This window comes from Cervus canadensis, chromosome 6, assembly GCF_019320065.1.
Source record: "Cervus canadensis isolate Bull #8, Minnesota chromosome 6, ASM1932006v1, whole genome shotgun sequence".
Lineage (NCBI taxonomy): Eukaryota > Metazoa > Chordata > Mammalia > Artiodactyla > Cervidae > Cervus > Cervus canadensis.
Window position 1 is genome coordinate 30,523,223 of NC_057391.1, and position 12,360 is coordinate 30,535,582.

The window sequence follows — 12,360 nt, forward strand, 5'->3', positions numbered from 1 at the left end:
AACCAAGTGTCTGTCTTTAAAGGGTACCAAAAACCCCTTTCTGAAAACCCAGATAAATTACTCAGGAGTTGCTGAGCTGATGTCCTGAATGTCAGATTTCAAGCCTGAAGCAAATTTAAACACTCTCATTGAAATCTCTGGAGCGGGCAAAGGAAGTGGAGTGGGGAGCAGAGGTTTAAAAACGGAAATCTGGAATCAGTCTTGTGTACCACCGCCACACTCTCATCCTAATCTGGAGCCTACAAGTCGTTCAGTCTCTAAACTCACAGAGGTTTGATGCAGGCTGCACCCTGCTTGGTAATCGTGAACACAGTCCTGGGTACATCTTGAGAATCACTTCTACACAGGCACAGATATATTTCTGACAGGCTGCGTCATACAAACGTAGTAGTCTCTGTGTGTGTGTGTTAATTTATCAACCTCTCTTCATCTGAGGCAAAATGATCATACACGAGGAAAGGTTGAGAGCTCTCAGGCTTTTTGAAGCAGATCCCTGTTTTCTGTGCAATAACTTTTTAAGACCTGTATGCTTTGTCCACACCTATGCTGAAAGAAACAAGTATTTTCAAAGTTCTTCCTCTAAGTCAGGCAGTGTACTCTGATGAGAGGATCTTCTTGGGAAATGGTATGTTTGTCAGAAGAATATGTCCAAATCTAATCAGATTTGCGATGTCAATTTTCTCTTCCAAAGGAACTGGAGGCAGCCCGGTATCCATGGTGAGGCCTGAGCTGTGTAGCCACGCGCTCTCCAGACCAGGCACCCCTGTGCCCACCAACACTGTCACCTCCACTGCAGCCTAGCAGCCACTCTGGGGTTTGGACTCCACTTGGAAGCAGAAAACAAATTAAACCTGGGATTACCACCTTTCTCATCTGAAAAGTTCCTAACATTTCTTGGAAGAGTTAAGTGATACATGTCTCATTAAATCTGAGATAACTGTTTGATCAGTTACTCAATAGATGAAACACAAAACTGTTCTTTAAAAAATCAGTTCAATTGCTTGAAGGAACAACAAATTCATATATCAGCCCCTTCTTTACTCTCAAAAAGTGCAATTTATGGGGCTAAACGAAGGTAAATGTCATAGCTTTAATTTCGTAAAAAGTTACGTACAAATCTATTATTCCAAATAATCACATAACAGAGAACAGCTACCTTCCTGCCCAGTGGGGTGCCATTTTATAGACTTTAAAATTCGCTAAGTTCAAGCAGCTTTCGTTCTAAATAATACATGTGCTAAATATGTCACATTAAAAGTGCTTTTGGCATGTAAATGATCCGTTTTCTCATAGAAATGCTTTTAAAAGAATCTGAGCTCACATTTTTTTTTTTTTTGGAAATTCTAAGTGCATTGAATTTCATTGTCCTACAGAACCGTGCAGAGTTGAGTGAAGTGAACTGCGGGGACAAACCAGCCGTTGTCAGCCTGTGTACTTATGTGTCATTTGAACTGTCAGAAGTATATAGAGTTCTATTTGCTTCAACCTTATTTTCTGTTCCAATCCAAGGGAAATTTTCTCTTTCACTCTCTTTTTTCCCCTTGGAACTCAGTGTTAGCAGGCAGTGCCAGGTCTAAAAAGTTAGCGATTAACTGTTAAAACATAAGGCACGTGTATGAACAAGTTTCCTGTGTATTCATTTAATTCTTCAAATTCTTTCCTATTTCTCTTTTCTTTAACAAGGAACAATAAAGTTGATATTTTCTGGGTGATTTAAGGTGCTTACCTACAAAAAAACTAATTCAAGATTCTTGTGCATAATATGAATAAAACTGAAAGCATAATCTCTCCCTCTTTTAGCTTTTATACTGCTGCATACAGAGAAGCCTTCCCAACCACACAGGCAGCCTGCTAAGGGAGAGTCTTTCAGAACCTCTGGATTGATTATTCTTTCTCCCTCTTTGCAATGCTATACGGTGCAATTTGATGATATCAGCTATCTTCTGCTTTTAGAGATCTTTTTACTCTGATGTATTAAAACAGAACAATGTGAATGCAGCTGATATTCATTATGCAGTTTGTAGAAGTTATTTCTCATAGACTATTTAGCTTCAGGGTTCTCCTAGAATTTTAACTTCACCATCACTTTCCTATATAAAGCAAAAGACTGTCTCAAGAAATAAATCAAAAATAGTATGCATAAAAGGCCTGAGATCAGTTATAGGCAAAGGAGTTGATTTTTAGGGTAGGAAAATCCATAATATAACCCTCCAATGTAAAATGAGTTTAGAATATGAGTGGATGCCAGATTTAGCAAATAATAATATGAGACAACCAGTCAAGTTTGAATTTCAGATGGACAACAAATTACACTTTAATGTGAGAATGCCCCATGCAAAATTTGGAACATATTTATACTTCAGAAGTATTCACTATTTATCTGAAATTCAAATTTAACTGGACATTCTATAATTTATTTGGCAACTCTAAATATGAACCTAGTAAAAAAGTGTAACAAATAATGTATTATAAACCTTTCACATGAATAGGTCTATTTACTTTGGTGATTCAGGCAATGATTATCCATTATGTCTATACACTTTACTGACTCTGATACCATGCATTCCCTAAGGAGTAAGTTCAAATGTTTTCATTTATTATGATTACTCAAGTATGCAGAGAAGCAGATACAGCAAAACAAGAGTGGCCTTTTATCTGTTTGACGGGAGTTTAAAAAACTGCATGTGAGTCTATTTTGTAGAGGCTTCCCAGGTGTCTCAGTGGTAAAGAATCTGCCTACCAATGCAGGAGATGTGGGTTCAATCCGTGGATCAGGAAGATCTCTTGGAGAAGGAAATGGCAATCCACCCCAGGCAAGAACCTGGAAAATTCCAGGGACGGAGGAGCCTGGCGGGCTGCAGTCCAGGGAATTCACAAAAGAGTCAGATACAACTTAGCAACTAAACAGCAACAACTGTTTTGCAGATATCAAAGTGCTTCCTTCCCCTCAACTTCTCTATTTTATCACTTAAATATGTTTATCTGAAAACTCTCTTTCTCTAAATGTATGACTAGATGTCAATTTTCTAGTAAAATCATACTATTCTATTGATAAGAACTGCTTCTAGAAAGGGGGCTTACACTTATTGAGCACCTATATTAGCCAAAGGCTTTAATGTTTTAAACCTTATCATAAGACTCTTATCATAAGACTCTAAAAGCTAGATACTAGAGTCCCTTGGACAGCAAGAAGATCAAACCAGTCAATCCTAAAGAAAATTAGTCCTGAATATTCAATGGAAGGTGAGGTTGATGCTGAAGCTGATCCGTTCATTGATGCTTGGCTCCAGTACTTTGGCCACCTGATGCAAAAAACTGAATAACTAGAAAAGAGCCTGATGCTGGGAAAGACTGAAGGCAGGAGGAGAAGAGGACAACAGAGGATGAGATGGTTGGATGGCATCACCAACTCGACTGACATGAGTTTGAGCAAGCTCCAGGAGTTGGTGATGGACAGGGAAGCCTGGCATGCTGCAGTCCATGGGGTCGCAAAGAGTCGGACAAGAATGACTGAACTGAACTGAGTTATTATCTTCATTTACAAAGCCAGCACAAGTTATGGAACTCATATGGGCAGTGGTATGATTGGTAGCCAAGTCAGCTGAATGGCAAAGTCCATATTTTTGCCATTATGAAAATGGCAAATTTTCATAGTTGGCCGAGTCTTACTTCCTTTTGTCTTTTCAAGAAAAGATTAGACTTGGGAAACCCAAGATGGTAAAATCAGGATATGACTCTTGCACTAATTCAATACTATAAGGAGGAACACAATTTTCCTTTAACTGTTCTTTTAGCAAACCTAAAATGAATCAGTTAATGAAAAATTTTCTATAACTGGGTCCTTGGAATGAGAACATTTCTTCCTACATTTTTTCTGCCCTTTAGATTCATTTCCATAACATAGAATAGTAAGAATTAGATACCCACAGAGCCCAATTTTAAAAGAAAAGTCTTAAACCACATCTACATTAAGCCTGTAACTCGTTCGTAAGCCCCGGAAGCTACTTCTTTGGACCAGTCCCCTCAACAACCACTGGGAATTATTCATTAGCATTCACAGTGCGAAAAATGCATGAGTAACACCACTGCATTTTGTAAAATGCAATTTTTGGCAGGTTGACTAAAATCTTGGCAAGCATTACCATTTTCCCCAAATGTATTTGCATATAGGCTTACTGATTTTTATTACTCTATCTGGACTCTCTCCAAATTCTCCTTGTCCCTAAACTTAAATAGAGCACTTCAGTAAAGGTTTCTTATAAATTAAAAAGCCCTATTAGAACAGGTGGAAACATGAAACTAGCACTTTATGTATTATAAAAGAAAAGCCCTAAAATATATTCAGAGGCATTTATTTACTGTGTTTCTAAAGCTGCTTTTATTCTCGGTAAAGCAGAAGTGTTTAACAGGTTTCCAGGAAGAAAACCTTCCTAGGGAGCATTCTGAGATAAGAACACAAATCCTGAGAAAGTTGTGTGGGAGGAAAAAAAGAGGCCCTGTAACTTTAATTTTAGTATCACCACCAATCATTCAAATGTATGGGCACCTAATTCACAAAGCTGATCTGAATACACACACGCACACGCGCACACACACACACACACGCGCGCGCACACACACGCGCGCACACACACACACACGCGCGCGCGCGTACACACACACACACACACACACACACACACACACAGAGTCAGCCTTCCATATCTGAGGTTCTGTATCCAAGGTTTCAACCAACTGCAGATGGAAAATATTCAGAAAAAAATTCCAGCAAGTTCCAAAAAGCATAACTTGAATTTGCCACATGACATTAACTCTTTACAGAAAACTATTGTAATAGATATTATAAGTAATCTAGAGATGACTTAAAGTATATGAAGGATTTGCATAGGTTAGATGAAATACTATGCCATTTGAAAAAGGGACTTAAGCATCCATGAATTTTGGTGTCCTCAGATCCTGGAACTGGCCCCCTGCAGATACTGAGGGATGCCTATGTATATTCAGAGTTGGTCATGCCACTGGGCAAACAGATGTACAAGGAAACATTGACAAACAGAGAACATTTGCTCTTTCTCAACTACATTTACAAAAGCAAGTGAAACTGGATGAGGACACTTTAAAAATAAGACTCCAAGTCTTTTCACACAAATCTTTTGATAATGTAGAGAGAAACAATGAACACAATCCACCAGGATGCCAGTCTTGCATACCCGGGATGCCCCCCCCCACCACTGATGCCATCACATCAGCCACTTTGATGAGGACAGCTTTTGAGTAATGTAGAGAATATTTGAGAGGATTAATTGAATTGATGGTGTTGCTGACCTTATGAAAGGAAATGTTACAGCTCTCTGATGTGTCTGAAGATTTTAATTGCACAAAAACAATTGTCGTTTGACATAAAGAGTTTCCAGATCCATTGTGAAATGATGTAAATCTTTTCCTTTGTATAATTTATTTACAAAGCCATTTTTGCTAGGAGATAACAGGATAGAATCTCTGGATTTAAAATGTTTCTGTGTGTTTTTCTGAACAAAATGTTGTACCATTTTATAATTTGTCTTTTGAAAATATTGTCTAATTTTTAATGCAGTCTTACTTAGATGCTTTCCGTAATTCATTTTCTACTTTCAGACTCTGAGCAGGATTATATTTTTTAATTAAGAAGGATGGGTACAATAATTAACTTAGTCTATTCTACAGTAATAGTAGGGCTTCCCAGGTGGTTCAGTGGTTAAAGAAACTACCTGCCAAACAGGAGATGCCGGTTCGATCCCTGGGTCAGAAAGATCCTCTGGATAGGGAAATGGCAACCCATTCTGGTATTCTTGCCTGGGACATCCCATGGACAGAGCAGCCTGGCACTACCGTCTGTGGGGTCACAAAGAGTCAAGACAAAATTTAGCAACTAAACAGTAGAGGCAGCAGACAAAGACAGTAAGAATTTAAGCATAAGAATCATGAATTTTCAGAAAGATGGCATTGTTTTTTTTTTACATCCTTGAGTGGTCAAACTGTTCTCAAGTTTGAAGGTAGATTTTACTTTTCACAGAATGTCTTAAGTGTACACATAAATAAAATGACATGTATAGTTTCTGTATATAAAATTAGAGCGTTTTGTTATAAGGAAAATTTAAGATGACTGCTGGGACTGCCCTGGCAGTACAGGGGTTAAGAATTTGTGCTTGCACTGCATGGGGCACAGGTTCAATCCCTGGTCTGGGAACTAAGATCATGCAAGCTGTGTGATGAGGCCAAAAAAAAAAAAAAAGACTAGTATTTGGAAGTTTGAATACCTAAGGTGATTTTCTTTGGCAAAATTAAAACTAATATAATATATATTATAATGAAGTTATAAAAACCTCAGCTTTATTTTACAAAGTGTGTTGCCCTTTATGAACAAAGATAGCATTTATTAAGCCTAAGAATCAACTGAAACTGCAGCAATAAGGACTCATGTTAGATCTAAAGAAAAATCTTTTGCCAATATGGTTATCAGTAGGTTACTGAGACAGTTCAAAGTTTATCTTTATGGAAATTTTTATAACTTTTGCTGAGCACCACTGCTTGGGCAATCTTACCTTTAAGTGAAGAGACGACCAATGTGTCAAGTCCCTTTTAATCACATAATTTCAAAAATATTGTGTGAAAACAATAGAAAAAAAATTATGTAAGAGTTTCTTTTCATTCCTAAGAAACAGAAGAGTTAGCCTGATTCCCAAATACATTTTTCATGTAACTTCAAACAGTAACATTTCCAACCTGATCCTAGTTGATGTGACAAAAAATGCAAATAGAAAATAATCCTGCAAAATTATTTTTTTATTTCCCTCCCTTAGAATATTTCAGAAAATAATTGGTAAACATTGAGAAAATGTTCAGGTTTTTCTGAACTTATTTCATGAACCCATCCCATGGTTGCCTAAATTAGGTGTTTAAGATAATATGTGTACTAGAAAAAGGAATGCTTACTAATTTCTGGCACTTAAATGAATGTAGGACTTGAACTCTGTCACCTTGTAGAGGATTTCAGGGCCTATATGAGATGAAATATCATTTCATTTTTAAGATTACATCTAGACCAGCTCTGTATAAGAAGATAACTTAGATTTCAATGGACTCATGGGTATTAAAGCAGTAAAAGCCAAGGCAAATAGGTAAACAAATTAAGTAGGCATGTATTATGAAGAAAGGCAATGTGGTAGAATGGAATAGAAGGCACTGGGTTAGCATCCTTTGCTAGTTGTGTGACCTTGGATGTATTATTCCATTGCACTGAAGTTCAATTTCCTCACTAACAAAAAAAGAATATTGGAGGGTTTTGGTAAAACAAGTAAGAAAGTTAAGTAAATATCTGTGTCTTATTTGAAACTTGGAAACCAATTTTTCTGAAAACTAAAAGTGCTTTCTAACTGATTTGGTGGCAACATAAACCTGAACTGATAAGAACATGTCTGCATTTTACTATAGATACTTCAATGCAAAGATTATGGGTGCTGCCCAGATGCCACTAAACATATTAGCATAGTATATAATATTTAAACTCTGTACAGTTTCTAAAATCCAAAAATTGTGATTCTAGAATGGATACATGCATATGCATGGCTGAGCCCCTTTGCTGTCCACCTGAGACTATCACATTTGTTAGTCAGCTGTCAGCTCAGTTCAGTTCAGTGGCTCAGTCGTGTCCTACTCTTTGCGACCCCATGAATCGCAGCACGCCAGGCCTCCCTGTCCATCACCAACTCCTGTAGTTTACTCAAACTCATGCCCATCGACTCAGTGATGCCATCTAGCCATCTCATCCCCTGTCATCCCCTTCTCCTCCTGCCCCTAATACCTCCCAGCATCAGGGTCTTTTCCAACGAGTCAACTCTTTGCATAAGGTGGCAAAAGTATTGGAGTTTCAGCTTCAGCATCAGTCCTTCCAATGAACACCCAGGATTGATCTCCTTTAGGATGGACTGGTTGGATTCCCCTGTAGTCCAAGGGACTCTCAAGAGTCTTCCCCAACACCACAGTTCAAAAGCATCAATTCTTCGGTGCTCAGCTTTCTTCACAGTCCAACTCTCACATCCATACATGACCACTGGAAAAACCATAGCCTTGACTAGATGGACCTTTGTTGGCAAAGTAATGTCTCTGCTTTTTAATATGCTATCTAGGTTGGTCATAACTTTCCTTCCAAGGAGTAGGCGTCTTTTAATTTCATGGCTAGAATCACCATCCACAGTGATTTTGGAGCCCCGAAACATAAAGTCTGACACTGTTTCCACTGTTTACCCATCTATTTGCCATGAAGTGATGGGACCAGATGCCATGATCTTAGTTGTCTGAATGTTGAGCTTTAAGCCAACTTTTTCACTCTCCTCTTTCACTTTCATCAAGAGGCTCTTTGGTTCTTCTTCACTTTCTTCCATAAGGGTGGTGTCATCTGCATATCTGAGGTATTGATATTTCTCCTGGCAATCTTGATTCCAGCTTGTGCTTCCTCCAGCCCAGCATTTCTCATGATGTACTCTGCATATAAGTTAAATAAGCAGGGTGACAATATACAGCCTTGACGTACTCCTTTTCCTATTTGGAACCGGTCTGTTGTTCCATGTGCAGTTCTAACTGTTGCTTCCTGACCTGCATACAGGTTTCTCAAGGGGCAGGTCAGGTGGTCTGGTATGCCCATCTCTTTCAGAATTTTCCACAGTTTATTTTGATCCACACAGCCAAAGGTTTTGGCGTAGTCAATAAAGCAGAAATAGATGTTTTTCTGGAACTCTCTTGTTTTTTCGATGATCCAGCGGATGTTGGCAATTTGATCTCTGGTTCTTCTGCCTTTTCTAAAACCAGCTTGAACATCTGGAAGTTCACAGTTCACGTATTGCCGAAGCCTGGCTTGGAGAATTTTAAGCATTACTTTACTAGCGGTGAGATAAGTGCAACTGTGCAGTAGTTTGAGCATTCTTTGGCATTGCGTTTCTTAGGGATTGGAATGAAAACTGACCTTTTCCAGTCCTGTGGCCACTGCTGAGTTTTCCAAATTTGTTGGCATATTCAATGTAGCACTTTCACAGCATCATCTTTCAGGATTTGAAATAGCTCAACTGGAATTCCATCACCTCCATTAGCTTTGTTCGTAATGATGCTTCCTGAGACCCACTTGACTTCACATTCCAGGATGTCTGGCTTTAGGTGAATGATCACACCATCGTGATTATCTGGGTCATGAGATCTTTTTTGTACAGTCCTTGTAGTACATATACACAATGGAATACTACTCAGCTATTAAAAAGAATGCATTTGAATCAGTTCTAATGAGGTAGATGAAACTGGAGCCTATTATACAGAATGAAGTAAGTCAGAAAGAAAAATACCAATACAGTATAATAATGCTTATACATGGAATTTAGGACGATGATAATGATGATCCTATATGTGAGGCAGCAAAAGAGACACAGATGTAAAGAACAGACTTTTAGACTCTGTGGGAGAAGGCGAGGGTGGGATGATTTGAGAGAATAGCATTGAAACGTGTACATTACTATACGTGAAATAGATCGCCAGTCCAGGGCGCTCAGGGCTGGTGCACTGGGATGACCCTAAGGGATGGGATGGGGAAGGAGGTAGGCGGGAGCTTCAGGATGGGGAACACATGTACACCCATGGCTGATTCATGTGAATGTATGGCAAAAAACCACTACAATATTGTAAAGTAATTAGCCTCCAATTAAAACAAAGTAATTAATTTACCAAAAAATATTCTGTTAAATTCTTCATTTCAAATGGCTTTACAAATGATTAGTCATAATCACTGTATGAAGAAAAGAAAGAATAAAATTGCTTACAAATGTGAACTTAAAGAAGTCTGAGTGTCAAAAACAGTCTAAATAAATTGCTGGGCAAACATGCCATGAAAAAAATCTAATCCTAGAACAAGAAAAGTGTTCTAAGAGTAAAACTGGCAAGTCATTTGAGCGCAGTGATAGGATTGTCTGGAAAGAAGAGAGGGCCAGACTTGTCAGAAAACAATCTCACCTTCAACCTGACTACAACAGGATTTGTATTTACTTATTCACTTAAAGTCCTTATCAACAAAACAGACCTACCAGCACTGATCATGGAGTTTTTTCTATCAAGAGTGCTGTTAAGGATGAATGGATATGTGTAAACGGTGGTGTATTAATAGCAACAGTGTTCCTTTCTGCCCAGTTCTGAATAGGCTTTTCCTCAACTAGACAATTCCTATTTTTTAGCTAATGAGAATAACACAACTTGGCTTGAGACGAAACACAAAACAATGAAGGGTTTAGACACTTGCAGTCCCTGAGGTCTTGTAACAAAGGGCAGGGACTGTATCTCTGGGGTCCTGGCCTCATTCTTACATCAATGATTATGTTCAACTTCCCCAAATCCCTTCAGCACCCCAGCTTCATTTCTTATTCTCAACTGTTGTGTCATGAGCACCTGCCAAGTTTCTCTTTAATTCCTCTTGGATGAATTTTCAGGCAGTTTCCGAAGTATCTCCCTTTTGTGATAAGGACTCTGCAATGCGTTTCAGGTGAGGCATTTAAAATCCCACTCATAATTGTTTGAAATCTTCCCTCATTCAAGCTGTCAGAGTTTGACAGCACCGGTTCTGTTGTTATGCACTATTAAATGGGAGCTGCTCTCCAGCCTAGGGGTACCTCTCTTTTCAGTGGTGGGAAAATGGGTGAAGCTTATTGGGGATCCTTGGGGAGAGCAGCATTGTATTAATGGGAGTTTCAGCAAGAGGAATGAAAATAATAAGTCCCTTTCTGAAAACTCAAACCCACAAAATTTTTAAGTTTGTTGACATTGTTGCATTTTGATGCTCCCATTTCTATTTCCGAGTTTCAAAATAGCTTTAAAGCGTGCAGTTTTATAGGTCAGTATATGAGAAAGGCACACAATATGTTGTTTGTGTTTTCAGTTTGGGGTTTTCTTTAAAAGCCGTGGAACAGTAAATGTTTTGCAGATACTAAATATTTTCTGCATTAGGTTGGGGTAAAGAGAGGACGAAAAGATGCAATGGCCTTTCCATCTGATTTCTATTTCCGATAAATACCCTAATGACTTCTGCTGCAAGATTCAGAGATCATTAGAAAGCAGTATGACTAATCTAGATGGAAACAAATTTCAATCTGGCCAGTAATATATCTTACAGCTCGTAAACACATTGTATCCAATTACCTTGATATGCTTTACATGATAAGAGCAATTACAAAGTATCTGGAAGAATTGATGTGCTGTGGGTAATTATTTTAATTTATTCACACCTAGATACTGAGTTAGGATATGAGGGATACTTCCATCAGCAGTTCTTTCTTCTGGAGATGTGCATTCATTTATTTAATAAACACAGCATTAGTGTTTTTCACATATTGTGCTAGAAACAGGCACTACAGAACACACAACAATAAAGTAAGTATAAACTCTAGCCTAAAGAGCTTGCACTCTTAGCAGAAGAGATAAGCATAAATAGTGGTAACACAGTACAAAATGGAAAAAGTACTCTAGGAGGGGTACAAACTACACTTTAAGAAAGCTATTTAAAACAAACAGGGCATTTCTAGGTAGAGAAAGCATCTGAGAAGAGGTTAAATTTGGGCTAGACCTTAACCTAGGACTTGGGTAGAAGTGGGCAAAGAAAGAAGGCTCTTTTGAAAGTTAGAAAGCAATCCAGGCTAAGGAATAGTGTGAGCCAAGACAAGAAGATGAGGAAGCACAGTGCTTATACAGGGAACAACCAGCAAGGGGGAGGTGTGAACCAACAATAGAGAATATAAAGTTGAGTTAATTGAGGGAGAGCTGGGAAGGCTGGCAGACAGCCAGGTCATGGGGGAAGCTTGGAAAAGCACAAAGCTAAGGAGTTTGAACTTCATTAATAAGTACTGGGGAGCCATTGAAGGTATTTGAGAATGAAATGATATAAAGATGCTAAAAAATTAATCAGCAGTGTGATTTGCAGTCAGGAAAGGTGAAAGAACTAAGGCAGCAGAGCAGCAAAAACCCCAGTTGAGGTAAGAATTAAAGTGATGAGCTAAAATGGTGGCAATAGGAATGAACATGTTGGCAGGCTGAGCTGAGAGGCAAGGACAAGGAGATGCTGAGATTCTTTCCCACCAAGAATGTATGGAGAAAAAATGAGTGATGCCTGAAGAAGGTGGGGCCAGAGCACAATGGGAACAGACCGGATTTCACAAGTGGGAGTGTTAGTAATCGGCTAAGAATGAGAAATGAGAGCACAGTCAGGGGTTTGACAGAGAAGGAAAAGGGTCTAGAACAACTAATGTGAAGATTAGATTAGACTCTAAGAGATGAATGTGTATACCGTCAGACAAATGA